The sequence below is a fragment of the Echinops telfairi genome, unplaced genomic scaffold (assembly GCF_000313985.2).
Source record: "Echinops telfairi isolate 266 unplaced genomic scaffold, ASM31398v2 ScPeMD7_443;HRSCAF=831, whole genome shotgun sequence".
Taxonomy (NCBI): Eukaryota; Metazoa; Chordata; class Mammalia; order Afrosoricida; family Tenrecidae; genus Echinops; species Echinops telfairi.
In genome coordinates this window covers 81,655,626-81,671,866 of record NW_022104341.1, presented here as the reverse complement: position 1 = coordinate 81,671,866, position 16,241 = coordinate 81,655,626, and the positions used below count along the sequence as shown (strand labels likewise).

The 16,241-nt window shown below is 45.2% G+C and overlaps 1 long non-coding RNA gene across 1 annotated transcript; it reads right to left on the bottom strand.

Moving 5' to 3' along the window:
* Nucleotides 1-79: 79 nt before the first annotated feature.
* LOC123521901 lies at nt 80-14,580 on the bottom strand. Its single transcript, XR_006680250.1, has 3 exons — nt 14,464-14,580; nt 11,750-11,816; nt 80-271 (listed from the first exon to the last, which is right to left on the bottom strand). It is a non-coding gene; the product is annotated as an uncharacterized LOC123521901 (long non-coding RNA).
* Nucleotides 14,581-16,241: the final 1,661 nt, after the last annotated feature.

Below are 16,241 nucleotides of genomic sequence, written 5' to 3'. Positions count from 1 at the left end.
CCGCCCCGGACCTACCCGGCCCAGCCACGCTGCGGCCAGGGGGCGGGCGAAGGGTCCCCTACCCTCCCACTACCAGGGCCTCTGCTGCTCCAGCCTTCCGGGAAGTCTATATCCGGCTCCCAGCTCCTCTCCCGGCCAACAGTCGGCTCGCTCACGTCTCAGAGAAGAGGCAGCCTCTGCTTCCTCGACAGTAAAATGAGGACAAGCCCAGTTTCTCGGGGCGACGAGGAAATACAGTGACAAAACACCTAGAGCTGAAACGAAAGAGTTACTAGAGAGGGGAGAAAGGGAGAACCGATTAGAATGATCGACCTATAATCCCCTCCCTGGAGGACGGACAACAGAAAAGTGGGTGAAGGGAGACATCGGTCAATGTAAGACATGAAAAAAATATATATAAATTATCAAGGGTTCGTGAGGGAGGGGGTGGGAAGGGAGGGTTCAGGAAAATAAGAAGCTTATATCAAGGGCTCAAGTAGAAAGCAATTGTTTTGAGAATGATGATGGCAACAAATGTACAAATGTGCTTGACACAATGGATGGATGGATTGTGATAAGAGTTGTTCCAGCCCCCAATAAAATGTTTGAAAAAAAAGTTACTAGATTAAATAGTGTTTCCTAGCTTTCCTGGAATCATGTGTTGCACCCTTCCCAGAGCTCTAAGAGGTGCTGGCTGGGTCTGTCCTGCCCATTCCTGTACTCATAGCCCCTGGCACCGTGCCTGGGGCACCACAGCCACTCAGTACTAATTTGCAGAATAGTGAGTGAGTGAACCAGGTCCCTAAGACTACTTACCTCACCGACAGTAGAACTGCCCCATAGGGTTTTATTTTGCTTTTCCTAAATTTTATTTTGTTGTTGAGAATATACTCAGCAAAACTGATACCCACTCAACAGGTTCTACACATACAGATGAGTTATATTGATATATTCTTTGGGGTGTACAATCATTCCTGCCCTCCTTTTTTGAGTTGTTCCTCCCTCATTAACATAAGCTCATTGCCTCTAAGGTTCTTATCTAATCTTCCACCTTTGTGTTGTCAATTTGATCCCAAGTAGATAGCTCTTAAAAGCATAATAAACAAGGCAGGCCTCTTGTTTACTAGTTAAGCTAAACTTAGCTTTAAGATGTTGGGGTATTTTTGAATTGAAATTTAAAGATTATCTCAGGCAAATAGGTTCAGGGATGTGTCCACCCTCCAGAAAGTTGAGAGTTCGTGACACTTTGAGATTCTATTCTTAAATTTCCCCCTTTTGATCAAGATTCTTCTCTGGAATCTTACATCAAAATGTTCAGTAATGGTAGTGGGGCACCATCCAGTTCTTCTGGCAAAAGAGGGAGTTGTTCGTGGAGGCAATTGGTCACATTCCACATTGTTGCTGTTAGGTGCCAGAGTCAGTTCCTATGCGCAGTGATCCTATGCACAACAGAACCCATCCTGTATTCTCCTCCTATTGGTGACTCAAAGTTAGGAAGGGTGTGCATCAGGGTTGTAGCCTCTCACCATACTTGTTCAGTCTGTATGCTGAACAAATAAAGAAGTTGGATTATACGAAGAAGAATGCAGCATCAGGATCGGAGGAAGGCTTATCATCAACTTTCAATATAGAGATGACACCATCTTGCTTGCTGAAAGTGAGGAAGATCTGAAACACTTGTTGATGAAGATCAAGGATCGCAGTGTTCAGTGTGGATTATAACTGAATGTAAAAGAAACCCAAATCCTCACAACTAGACCAATAGGTAACACCACGATCAATGGAGAAAAGATTGACGTTGTCAAGGACTTTGTCTTACTTGGAGCCACAATCAATGCTCATGGGAGCAGCAGTCAAAAGATCAAAAGACACATTGCATTGGGTAAATCCGCTGCACAAGACCTCTTTAGCGTGTTGAAAAGCAGGGAGGTTCCTGTGAGAACTAAGGTGCTCCTCCCCCAGCCATGGAATTTTCTTTCACCTCATATGCATATGAAGGTTGGAAATTAAATAAGGAAGATGGAAAAAAAAATAAGGAAGATGGAAGAAGAATCGACGTGTATGAGTTTTGGTGCTGATGAAGAATATTGAAAGTACCAGGGACTGATATGACAAACAAATCTGTCTTGGAAGAAGTACAGCCAGAATGCTCCTTGGAGGCAAGGATGGTGAGACTTTGTCTCACATATTTTGGATATGTTGTCAAGAGAGACCAGTCCCTGGAGAAAGACATCATGCTTGGTAAAGTAGAGCAAAAAAAAGGGGAAAGCCCTTAAGGAGATGGATTGATACAGTGGCTGCAACAATGAGCTCACGCATGGGAACAATTGTGAAGCTGGAGCACGGCCAGGTCATATTTTGTTCTGTTGTGCCCATAGGGTTACTATGGGTCAGAACTGATCAGATGGCACCTGACAATAACAATACTCATGACTTTCCTTCTTTTATTTCTCCAAGTGGAAAAGACCAATTCTTGTGCACTGGATGGCCAGTCGGAGTCTCTAAGACTGCAGACACTACCCAAAACTAGGGGGTAGCACTCAACTCATTATTAGACCAATTAACTACAGTGCTGATATCCCATTGTGAATCCCCCCTTCCCCCCATCTCTCTCACCTTGGCAATTACTAGTTGCCCTCTGTACATTTACCTTTTCTTGTTTTTTAATATGTGAGGTCACACAATGTTTGATATCAGAGGATCTTAGCTGAAACAGAAAATGTTAGAAATACTGTGTTTTATTGGCTATGCAAAGGCATTTGTGTATCATAACAAATTGTGGATAATGTTGCAAAAAATGGGAATTGAAGAAAACTTCACCATGCTCATGTGAAACCTGTAAACAGACCAACAGACAGTCAGTCATTCTAACAGAACAGGGGAGTATTGTGTGGCTTAAGAATCAAGAAAAGTGTGCATCAGGGTTGTATCCTTATACCATACTTATTTCATCCCAAAGCTGAGCAGAGACTCCAAGAAGAACACGCATCAGGATCGGAGGAAGATTCATTACTAACCTGCATTGTACAAATGACAGAACCTTGCTGAAAGTGAAGGGGACTTGAAATACTTATTGATGAAGATCAAAGGCTGAGCCTTTCACTATGGATTAAATCTGAACATAAAACAAAAATAAATGGAGAAAAGATTGAAGCTGTCAAAGGTTTCTTTTTTACTTGGATCCACTATCAACATCCATGAAAGCAATAATCAGGAAATCAAATGATGTATTGCATTGTAAATCTGCTGGAAAATACATATTTAAAGCATGAAAAAGCAAAGATGTCACTTTGCCTGACCCAAGCTCTGGAATTTTCAGTTGCCTTATATGCATGTGGAAGCTGGATTATAAGTAAAGAAGGCAAAAGAATAATTGGTGCCTTTGAAATACGGTATGGTGAAGACTATTAGATATTCCATGGACTGCCAGAAGAATAAACAAATTGTGTTGGGAGAAGTGCAGTCAGAATGCTCCCTAGAAGTGAGGATGGTTAAGATTTTGTCCCATGGAATTTGGACATGTTATCAGAAGGGACCAGTCCCTGGAGGAGGAGAGTAGGCTTGGGAAAGGAAGACCCTCAGGGAGATGGATTGACATATGGCTACAACAATGGGCTCAAATATAGGGCTGATTGTGAGGGTGGCACAGGATCCGACAGTGTTTTGTTACGTTGTCCCTCTGGTTACTGCGAGTTGGAGCTGCACAGTTTGTGATTGGCTTATTTTCTCAGCATAATGTCTTCAGCCTTCATCCATGCAGTAGTATGTATCAAGACTTCATTTCTCCTACTGGCTGATTAGTATTCCATTGTATGTATGCTTATCCCACATTTTGTTTATCCATTCATTGATGCGTGTATGCTTGGGCTAATGTGAATAGCGCTGCAATGACGATCTGCTTTGAAGTCTTTTGTGTGTGTGCCTAGGAGGGGAACTGCTGGGTCATCTGATAGTTCTAATTTTAGTTTTTATGAGGGACAGCGACACCATTTTCCACAATGACTGTACCATTTTACATTGTCACCAACACTGGATAAGGGTTCCAATTAATCTTCGTCCTCTGCAACATGGATTATTCCTGTTTGTTTAGTTTTGCTTCTTCTTTTTTTTAGTCTTAACCATCCGACTGGGAGTGGAATGGTATCTCACTGTGATTTGGAGTTGTGTCTCTCGGATGGCTAATGATGCTGAGCGTCTTATGTATTTGACAGCTGTTTGAAAGCCTTCTTTGGTGAAATGTCGACTCAAGTTTTTTGCTTATTTTCTGATTGGATGTTGTCTTTTTTATAAGTTGTAAAAGTTTTTTTTTTGTAATCATTTTATTAGGGGCTCACACAACTCTTATCACATTCCATACATACATCAACTGTGCACAGCGCAAGTTGTAAAAGTTTTACATATATTTTGATTATTGGATTCTTAATGGATATACAGTTTCTGAAGAAAGTCTTTTCACTTTTTGGTAAAGTCTTTTGATAAACAAAAGTCTTTAATTTGTACAAGGTGTCATTCATTTATTTTGTCATTTGCAGTTTGTCCTTTTGCTATTGTATTAGTTAATCCATTGTTGAAAGCTAGATTTCATAGTGCTGTCCTGTTTGTTCTTGTAAGAATTTTATGTGTTTCGGTATTTAGGTCCTTAATCCACTGCGAATTTGTTTTTGAGTAATGATGTGAGGCTGGATCCTCTTTCACTTGTTACAATGTGGAAATCCAATTACCCCAGCACCATTTCTTGAAAAGATTCTTCTTTTCCCACAGAATGAATTTAGCACCCTTGTCAAAATCAGATGACCATAGATGTGTGGGTTTATTTCTGGCCTCTCACTTCTATTCCACTGGTCTATGTGTTTATTGTCACACCAGTCCCAGGCTGCTTGGATGAATGTAGGAGCTGTATAACATGTTTTAAAGTCAGGAAGTCTGAGTCTTCCTAGTTTAGTTTGTTCTTCTCGTTCAGCATTGTTTCAGGTACTCAAGGGGTCTTGCCATTCCATAGAAACGTTGAGAATTGGTTTTTCTATTTCTGTAAAGGAGGCTGTTGGAATTCTGATTGGGATCATGATGAATCTACTAATCACTTTAGGTAACACTGACATCTTAAGAATATTAACTCTTCCAATCCATGAACATGGATCATATTTCCAGTTATTTAAGTCGTCTTTAATCTCTCTCAGCAGTATTTTATTGTTTTATTTATATAATTTCTTCATGTCCCTGGTTAGACTTTTTCCTAGACATTTTAGTCTCCTAGATGCGATTGTAAATAGGATGGTTTTACTAAGGTCCCTTTAAATTGCTAGTGTATAGAAACCCAACTGATTTTTGCTTGTTGATCTCATACCCTACAAGTTTGCTAGATTCCTTTACAAGGGTAGGTAAAAAAGTACTAGCTGCCACATGTATGGCTTTATTTTCAAGAAAACATGTTTAAACATGGCTCTGCAACTTCCATTCTTTTCCAAACACAGCAAAGAACACACTGGAGTTAGTCTGTCTACCAGAAAGATTTTCTCAGTAATGCACTTGTCTTAGTCTTGTTAGGGTGCCTTTAAAAAGGGAAATGTCTCAAGCAGTGGCTCCCCAGGGGGTTCTCTAGGCCAGTTAAATTTTAAGGCAAAAAGTCTGCTTAAAAGATGATGGCAATTTTTTATTTGTTTTTTTGCTATTCCAAAGTTTTCTGTCATTATTCCTTCAAACATTTCTTTCTGTCTCATCTTCTGGAACTCCCAAGGTGTGCACAGTGGGCCTCTTACCCCTGAATCCCATTCAACTACTTAGTCTTCTTGAGCCTCCATTCTCGTGCTCTTCAGCATCCATGGTTTTAGAATCTCATCCTCTAATTGGTTGATTATTTCTTCTTACTGATGAAATCTGTCGGGAAGTCCTTCTATGGTGGTGTCAGTTATTGTCCCTTTCATTTGCTTTATTGTTTCTTACATCTTTATTTTGTTTTCAGATTACTTTCCTTATATCTTTTAGCTCTTTGTCCATGTTTTACCCTTGGCTCTTTATTCCCCTTAGCTCATATAAGTAAATAAACTTGTGTTATATTCTTCCGGTTTTCCATTATTAGGTCATCCCTAAATGTGCACTCCCTCCCTTTGTCACGTTCACTTGGGTGGGCCATTGTTTCTCTGTTGTTTGTGTATCTTCGATTGTTTTGTTGGGGCGTTGGAGTTTTGGGGAATGTTAACTTTCTCAGTTTGCTCCAGTTTTAGCCGGCACTGCAGTCTACAGGAAATGATTAGGTAGGCAGAGCTTTCAGCCTTTGCTACCATTTCCTCCCTCATGTGATGGCTTTCACTTTTTCTAGCTTAACTCAGATTTGAAAATTCCCAATCTCATTTTTTTTCTCTTTTTTAACATTTTATTAGGGGCTCATACAACTGTTATCCCAATCCATACACACATCAATTGTGTAAAGCGCATTTGTATATCGTTTCTCAAAACATTTTCTCTCCATTTAAACCCCCGACATTAGGTCCTCATTTTTCCCCTCCCTCCCTGCTCCCCCCTCCCTCATGAGCCCTTGATAGTTTATAAATGGGTATTTTGTCATATCTTGCCCTGTCCGACTCCCTTCATCCACTTTTCAGTTGTCTGTCCCCCAGGGAGGAGGTCACACACCCCAATCTCATTTTAAAATGTCATTCTTTTCCAAACATTTCAGAGAATACACTGTGGTCAGTCTGTCCACCAGTAGATACTGTCATTCAGTTGAGCTATCTTTATCAATCTGCCCATCAGGGGTACAGTGTAATCTCTCTGATTGTCACTCCTGTTACATTTTGAGTGGGAAAGCCCACATTCAGTGAGCCTCCTTCTGGGCTGGGGTCGCTGACAGGCTTTGTCTGAAGTTCCTTTGCTCTGTGGGATTGCTGTTTAGCTGAGCTGACATGCTACACGGGCAGACTTTCCTCCATTCGAGGGAGAAGAGAAGGTGGCACTCTGAAAGATCTGCCTTGTCTGTTTCTCAGTCCCAGTGGTCCTCTGGTACTGGGGGAATCGTGCCCTCTTAGGCAACTCACCTCCTGATTCCATTGTAGGGAAGTGTCTATGGGAGGGGTAGTCACCCCTGACTGGGCTCCCAGGGAGGTCTGCCTTATTCCTATCAAAACCCACCTCGTTGGCTATGCTTCCCAGTACAAAGCAGCCTCAGTCAGCTGCCCCCAGTGTCACCTCTAAGAGGGAGCACACAGACCCAAACCTTTGCCTGAGGAAGTCTGTCCTTTTCCTTCCAGGGTGACAAGGAGGCAGGTAGAGTGCTGACTATTGGAGCAGACTCCTGGGGCTGGGGCTTTCTGTAGCCATTTGTAACAAGTCTTTTACCAGCAATTGCCAGGTGCCCTGCGGGAGAGGATGTCACCTGCTGCGATCCTCAGGGAGTTCTGCCTCTTTGCGGTTAGAATCCTCTTGGTAGATAGCTGGCTGCGAGTGCAGCTTCTACTCCTACTGTGTTTCCCGACACACAGGCGCTTTATTAGGTAGTCTTCAGCGCCAGCTGGAAGTGGGGGGCAGACTAACCCAACTGACCATGAGGGAGGTAGGCCTGTGTTCACTGTTGGAGCTGTCTCCACAGCATGGGTCTTCTATAGCCATTCACAGTAGACGTGCAAAGAACAGGGTCTGGGCTGGGGGGGAGTCCTGGCACACTGCAAGTGGCCTTCTGGAAATATCTGCCTTGTTAATTTCAAGGTACTCCCTTGTGGGGAGAGGCCAAATGCTTACAGGCATCCTCCCTGAGGGCGATCAGTTGTCAAACTGCAGTGGGTCCCTCTCCCTGCTGCTGGGGACAATGGATTACTTCTCCCTAAGCCTTGCGACCATTAGCTTGGTTCCTGTAGGTGGGGTTTGCACCCTACTGATAATGGTTCCTTTGGAGAGCCAGCTGCCATCCTGACTCTAGGATCTGCCCATCTTGTCACATGTATACCCCCAATCCCTCCACTTCCTATTGCGTGTATGTCCCATAGTGAAACCCCTTCCTGTGACATATGACTTTACCTGTAATTAGTGGGGTTGCACGCCCCCAAAAGGCAATAGGGGCCTCCCTCTCCCTCCCTCACCTCTCCTCGGCTCCCTCTCCTCCCCTGTTTCCCTTTCCCCTTGTCCTCCTTCCCTTTACCATCTCTTCACGTGGACCATCAAGCGGGGCTGAGGTGAGCAATGCTACTATGAAATGTGTCTGACTCCATTATTGGAATATCTCTTTTATCTCTCATGCTCTCAATGACTTTAATATAATACTTATATATATCAACTGTACAATTGTGCTTACTGAACCAGAGACTAGCGGTGGGGGGCTGCCCCCCCCCCAGCATCTTACCACACCCACTGCTCACTCCACTAGGCATCAAACAGCTCCTACAGTCTGATGGGCCCACTTTCTCCCTGAACCAGCATCAATTTCAGCTTCTTTTCCTCCCTGCCTGGAAAGCAGGATCCTATCCTGGACCTTCTATTCTGGCACACGGAGTAGTGTTACTTTTATATGCCCACTTGGCTAGACCATGGCGCCGAGTTTGGCTAAACACTGGTCTAGATGCCACTGTAAAGTAGTTAAAAGTACATCATTTTAAGTGAAGCAGATTACCGTGCATAGTGTGATGGGTCTTATCCAATCAGCTGAAAGCCGTGAGACTGAAAAGAGAAATTCCTTAGGGTGTATTCTGCCTTCAGGCTATAAATAAACTTCTTGCCACAACCCCTCACTCTTCATTCTTGCCACTAACTTCTGATTTGAGGGCAAAGACTGTATGGATCTGCAGCCAACTGCCTGACCTCCAGATTTGGGACTTGCTTGCCCTCAGCCACTAACAACATAACAATATAAGAGAGATTGCGATTCATTTGTTTTTAGTTGGCTCAAACAATTGCTAGGGGCTGGTTTCCAGAAGGGGTTAGGGAAGGCGTGGCTCTGCGGAGGAACCAGGCGAATGTTTCTTTGGGTAACAGTTCTATACCCTGATTGTGGCTATACAAAGTGTATGCTGTTATTTTCAGTTGCCATTGTCTGCTCCCCAACACCTAAGGCCCTAATGAAACACCTGAGTCTAATAATGAAGCAGTGATTGCCTCGTCTGGTGCCATCTTCACAACCACTGGTATGTTTGCGTCCGCTGTGGTGGCTAAGATGTCGATCCATCTCATTGCCGGTTTCTTTTACTTTCACTGATCCTCTCTTTTACCAAACGTGATGCACTTTTCTAGTGAGTGGTCTTTCCTGATGTTGTGTCTACAGTAAGCAAGACAAGATCTTTCCATCATCATTTATAAGAAAGTCTCAAAAACCATCAGGTCGATGCCAACGCACAGAGACTCTATAGGACTGCCCTTGTGAGGCTCCGAGACTGGACTTCTTTATGGGGTAGAAAGCCCCGTCTTTTTTCAGCCATAAAGTGGCTGGGGTTTGGAACTGCTGACCTTGGAGTTAGCAGCCTAATGTATAACCACTGTGCCACCAGGGCTCCTGAGAACATTCTATTCCTGTATAAAATTTTCATGGTAAAATTTTTCACAACTATGAAAAAAAAATGGAGTGCATAAAAAAACTGGCGAAATCTGAATAAGGGCTATAGTTTTGATAGAGTATGTGAATGTTCATTTTATGATTTTAATAGTTATATTGAGGTTATATAAGATATTATCATCGGAGGAGTTGCATGAATAATACATTGAAACTTTTGTAACATTATTTTAAACTGTTTATTATGAATTGGGTGAAGGTTTACAGAACATATCAGTTTTCCATTCAATATTTTGTTTCATCTCATTGATTTCATCTTTATATTATTTTTTTGCAAGTTCTGTTGAGTAGAAAGTTATTTCAACACGTTAAAAAAAACTGATTTAAGAGACAAATCAAAGTTGTAAGGTATGGAACGTGTTTGGATCCTGATTTGAACCAATCAATTCTTTTTAAAAAATGAGATAATTGGGTGAATTTGAATGTTGATTGGATATTTAATAATATGAAGGAATTATAGTTAACTATCTCAGGAATATTTTTAAAGTATTATGTTTTGTAGATAGAAACAAATATTCATGAAATTGTGTGGTCTTTGGGACTTAGAGGGAAATGGGTGGACCTATGTTGAAGATTTTTGAAGTTGGATGATGCATATATTGGATTCATTGAACGATTGGCTCTGCTTTCATATAGGTTTGAAAACTTCAACAATAAAAATGTGTAATAAAAGAAACACACAAAAGGCTTATTTTGGAGCTTTTACAGAGATTCTGTTTCAGTATCTCTGGGCTGGATCCAAGAATCTTCTCCTTAGTTACAGTCACACTAACTTTGAGAACCTTTTTTTCTGTAAGGGCATGTTTCTCTGCATCATTTGTGGGGTGGGGTGAAGTGGGGATGTCTCTCAGAGGGCTGGGATGATAACATCTGTGGAAGTTACATAATCTGTCAACTTGTGAAGGGGTGGAGTCTAGCCTGTCAATCAGGTCATAGCCAATGAGGCCTCTGTGGGGGCATGACCTCTTCCAGAGGATTCAGGGAACTCCGGTTTTCCTCTCTGGAGGTGGGACACACACACTTTCTGCTACCCATTCCTACTGACAAGCTACATGGAGCTACACTGATGGAGCCAGAGCCCTGGAACTGGAGGAGCCACGTGGAGACCCACACCAGTGCTGAGATGCTTCCACCACCACTGGATCCACCAGACTTTCCACCCACTGGCCTGTATCTTCCTGCATTCGTTGCATGTGTTGCGTGAGTCTGGAGAAGAATTTATAAGCTGGTAATGGACATGTGAGCTAATATCGGACTTATGGACTTGATCTGGTCTGGGCTGGGATGTTTTCTTAATGTACAATTGCTCTTTGATATAACGTTCTCTCTTATACATATATGAGTGTTCCTGGATTTATTTCTCTAGTCAACCTGGACTAACACACCATCTAATAATGGCAAACTATTATAGTTTAACATGCAGGAGAGACAGCACAGAGGAATGGAAAGAGCACATGCATTTCTATCAGCCCTTCATACCTGAGGGCCCGCTGACTAGGTGCCCATCCTGCCCTTGCTGTGTTGGTGGTGACAAAGGCTGCAGTCTTCTGAGCAAGACTTGCGGCCCCAGAAGACCATTAGCCAGCAGTGAGCTAGGGAAAGGAGGTTCTCAGAGTGTTGCCTGCTTTTTCAGCCAATTGAAACGAACTGGACACTGAGTGCAAGAGTTTGTTTTGCCCATGCAGACAAGGGGCAGCATGGACTCCTGAATTGGGGGCATCTGGGTCTTTTAACCCTATAGCGTTCACTTTGAACTGTTGACTTCGTTCTGCCCCTCCCTCCTCTAGCCACCCTGTGTCCATCAATGGCTGCCAAGTAATGGCTCCTTGATGTTCTCTAGATGCACCTCTCGCTTCTCACATGGGCCTGCGGAAGAGGGTTAGGCAGGTAACGTTCTTGCCCCGGGATTTTTGGGTCCGGGCGCAGTTGTTAGACACTGCCGTATGGACTGTGCATCCCCTCGTGGGGAGCGCCCTGGGGTGCTTCTTTGCTGAAGGGTTTTGAGATGGAGTTCTGAAGACCAAGAGGTGCAAGATGGAAGAAGTGGATAATAGAAGGGTGGGTAACAGAAGAATATTCGAGCAAGGAGTCAGAGGAACAGGGATGTTGGCTTAGGGCGTCAAGAGGGGACGGTACCTTGGTCATCACTTACACTAACCTCCTCAAAGCCTGGGGAAACTGAGGCACAAGAAGAGGAAGAGATCACCTCAGGGATAAATAATGAAAATAAACACCACTTACTGAACAGAAGATGTGCCTGGGCTTGAGGTGCATTTTTTTCTCTCTCAAAACTTTCCTCTCATTTACCCTACAGGGAGGGAAAGAAAAGGAAGAGAGGATCATTCCGCCAAAGGGGAGCGAGCGTCGGAAATGCTGGGATATCGCCCCTAACTCTGCCCTGCGGTGAGACACCCTGGGCACCCTCTCAGGGAGGAGAGAAAATCAAGACGCAGCAATGCAGGCAGAGGGTGGGCCCGTGTGGGGGCGGAAGCTCACAGCAAATACAGGTGGTCATTTCGAACTGTTCCCCAGCTTGTCGCAGGACTGGAGCAAGAGGACGCGTTAGGGGCTTTTTCAAGCAGCCGCTGCGGAAGCTCACGTTTGCTTAAGGCTCATGGGTTATGCCTTGGGCAGTTAACTGCACAGTCAACAGTTCAAAACCAGCAGATGAAGCGGGCTACTCTCGCCAAGAGCTGCAGTCTTGGGACACACAGGCGCAGCTCTGTCTTGTACGATGAGGTCACTAGGAGTCAGAGTGGACTCGGGACCTCCTGGCCTGGGCTTTGCTCTTCTCTTCCAGAAGTTACGACAGCTGTCTGGAGCCAGACTTCCTCAGCGGGAGCCCTTAGCACAAACAGTACTGAGAAGCAGTTTTTTCTCCTGCAATCCAGATTCCCGGGATCCAAGGAGTTGGGGGACCTACCCGAGTCATTAATTACCCTTACATGTCTTTTTGAACTTTGGGGAAAATGGCCTCCTAAAAATCACCTTCCAAACATTGGTCAAAATAAACCAGTTTGTCTTAGGCAGGGGGCTCTTAGAAATCCATTTGCAGTCAAAGTTGAGGGACAGCAGCTTCAAGGTCAGGCTAACCCAAACTCCAAAGTCGCTGCCATCTAGTGGACACCGACTCACAGCCGCCCCCTCCCAGGACCACTACTCCAAGACCAGAACGGAAGCTTTGTTTTCGGGTGAATTGCTCCACTTCCAGGGCAGTGCCCTTAAGTCAGGGGCGGGGCGTGATTGTTCCGCATTGGGCTGCAATCTGCAAGATCAGCAGTTCGAACCACCAGCTTGCTGCGGGGGAGAACGTTTTAGCTCTCTACTCCTACAAAGAGACTCGGAACCCCCGGGGCAGTTCCGCTTTGTCCTACCGGGTCAGAATGGACTTGATGGCACTGGGGTTCTTGGAGCAGCTCTCGTCTTCAGAACATTTTGGGCCCGTTAGTTGAAATATTACCCCATTGGCACATCATATAGTGGTTGCGCATGGGGCTGCGATTCAAATGGTCCCCAGTTTGAAACCATCAGCAGCTCCGAAGGAGCAAACCTGAGCTTTCTACTCCTGTAAACGGTGACAGTCTCGGAAACAGTCTCGGGTCAGCGCGGTGGTGGTGAGTTGAGAGTTCGGAAAAGACCTTCCTCTCATGGGACCTTGTAGCAGTAACTAACATTCTCACTCACTCACTGCGTCGTGGAGTCAATACTGATTCTTAGCGGCCCGACAGCACAGAGTAGCACTGCCCCTGTGAGTTTTCCCGACAGCAACTGTTTATGGGAGTAGAAAGTCCCATCTTTCGCCCAAGGAGCTGCTGGTGGAGTCGAACTGCTGCCTTTGCACTTCACAGCCCAACTTGTAACCCCTGAGGCACCCAGGTTTCCTAGGACTAACATTAGTAAGGACTTCTCTGGTTTCCCAAATGCTTTCAAAAGTGACTCTGGTCATTCTTGGATTGTGGAACAACCTGGGGAATGGGTATTGGTTCCAACAGGTGAAATGACCAAGAGGAACAGCTTGAACATGGAAGAGCCAGCACTCCAACCCAGCCTTCACTCCAGTCTCAGGGCCTGTCCTCCTGCCACAAGACCTGGGTCTCTTTAAGAGCTACCTCATATGACCCACCAGGTGGTTAGGGAAAGGAGAATAAACAGTCTGTTTGAGAGGGGAATCGCCAATTTTCTAAAAATGTTTTGCCTGGACAGTCAATAATGATGAAGACATTAGTCCCTGGATCTATGTGCAGGAAGTACAGGCATCCTATTCAGGGCTACTCAGTCGCTTGACCCTATCTAAGATTTCTCCTGCACTCTTGATTGCTGTATTGTTAGCTGTCGATGTGTCGATCTCCAACTCACAGAGTAGAACTTCCCCAGAGTTTCTGGGCTGTAATCTTTCCACATTCAGCAGGCCTTTTGTTCTGTGGAGCTGCTGGGTGGGTGTGAACTGCCAGACTTCCAGTCGGCAGCCAATTACAATCACTTCTGTTTCCCTGGGGCGGGGGTGGGGTGGGGGGGGCAGTCCATAGCTTACATTCCATAGATAGCACTTCGGAGAGAAAGCCATTCAATGTGAGCCAAGGATGGCAAAGGAGGAGAGAAAAAGAGACCAAGCACCTCAAGGATAGGGCTTCTGGAAACAAAGGCATCTCCGGGGGTCATTTTGGTGTCTAGAGAAGAGGATTCTCTGCCTCTGGGAAGAAGGGAGCTGGTAGACCACCACGGAGAGATCCAAAGTTGCCCTGACCTTGACTGCGACTCTTCCCGGGCAGGAACTGCTCAGAGGACATAGTGCTGGCTATGAGACAACATGAGAAGGGTGAGCAAGTTACAACCAATCAACCCCAGCTCCAATGGAGTGAGTCGACCAACTGCGCTGCGGCTGAGTTCCCATCGACCCCCCCTCCTCACTGCCAGCCCGCCCTCCACCCCCCAGATCACCCCCACAGAGTGCTCACCACAGGCGAAAACAAGTGCGCACAGGACAGATGGAGAACTTCAGCCTGCACAGGCCGCTCACAATTCTCCAGGCAGCTGCGGGGGCCAGGCACAGATCATCCGGAGGAACAAACAATCCAGCATTTGGCTCCGGGGACCATGAGTTTGGGGAATGTTCACTTCTCAAAATCAAACAAGGAAGTCTTCCCAGAATCCAGGAGGGCTGGGAAGGGCTGTGCTTTCTTCTTTTGGCCCACAGAGGGCCCCACCCAAAACAAGCTAGGAATTTCGTAATATCATCCGAGAAGACTCGTCTAGAGTCAGGAAACAATTAAAGAAAGAAAACGAACTGTTGCCATTGAGTAATTCTGACTCAAGGCTGTGGCCTGCACGTGTTAGAGTAGAACTATGCTCCACGGGGCTGCTTGTCCTGCAATTGTTAACAGAAGCAGATGGCCAGGCCTTCCTTCTGCGGTGCTGTTGAGTAGAGTCACACTGCCAACTTCTAAGTGAGGCAGGCAGTCCCTCGATCTCAGTCCCTGAGACCTGTTCCTGTGTCTTTTGGGAAATGTGTAGGTGAGTCAAAACAGGTGCATACAGTTCTTATTTAGCCTTTCCACGTTAATAAGGGAAGGTGATCGTGGTACAGAATTTGTTGTGAGGGGCTGGTCTGTGAACCCGTTTGGTTGTGATCCCAAACGTCAGCAGTTCAAAATCACCAGCGGCTCCACAGGAGAAAGATGGGGCTTTCTACTCCTATAAACAGTCTTACAGTCTTGGAAACTCCCAGGGTCAGCTCTACCTTGCCCTAGCCTAGAGGGTCACTATGAGTCGGTGTCTACTGGACCGCAGTGAGTTTGGTTTTTGAGAAGGGCAAGTTTCCCTAAGGGCAAATAGGAATTGTCCTTAACCCGGGACTGCCTATAGTTGAGCATAAAATAATCCGTGCTCCTTGGGGGCCCAAACAATCACCGGTATCTTCTGGTGGGATTGCCTGGGACCAATGTGCAAAGAGAAGTCGGAGCAATAACAAAAAAGAATGTGGCCGCTAATATTATGTGACCTTGGGGAGGTCACTTTAGCTTGTTTGGGGACTTTTCCTCAGTTGCAAAATCAAAATAAAACCAGTAATTTACTGCAGGGATTCCAAACCCAGGGCAAGCTTCAGAATTACCTGGAGAGATTTTTCTGTTTTTTAAATAGTTTTTCAGACTTCATCCGGGTCCAACAGAATCCTTGTCTCAGTGGTAGGGTCGCAGAATGAACAATTTGGCCATCTTAGGTATTTATGGTGACTATTGGTGTTGGTCTATTTAAGCTTAAAATTGTTGTCTCTAAAGAGCCAATGAGGAATGAACTATGTTGAGGTCTGTAATGAGGACCGACTTTCTTTCAGCTAAAACAAAACAAAAACAAAACTCAAGCCACTGCCATTGAGTGGATGTTGGGAGTGCAGACCTTGCAGTTAGGGGCCCAATGCATTACCTCTATGCCACTAAAGCTCCTTTCTCCTGGTTAAGGTGCCCACAAACTATCAGGTGAGTGTTACACCTTGTCTCAGACCCAGCTGTCAGCTCCTCAGATCCCTGAGTTGTGGGCACGGGGATCCGCCACTGGTGACCGAGGAGAGAAATGGTGCGCAGTCCAGATGTATGATCGAGTCTGGGCTCAACCCAGCCTTCCCCTCCTCACTCCCATCTCTAGCTTGTGAAACCAGTCTTGAGACTTCCACACTGCTAACCCCTAACCCAGTGGTTCTCAACCTGCGGGTCGCGACCCCTTTGGGGGTTGAATGACC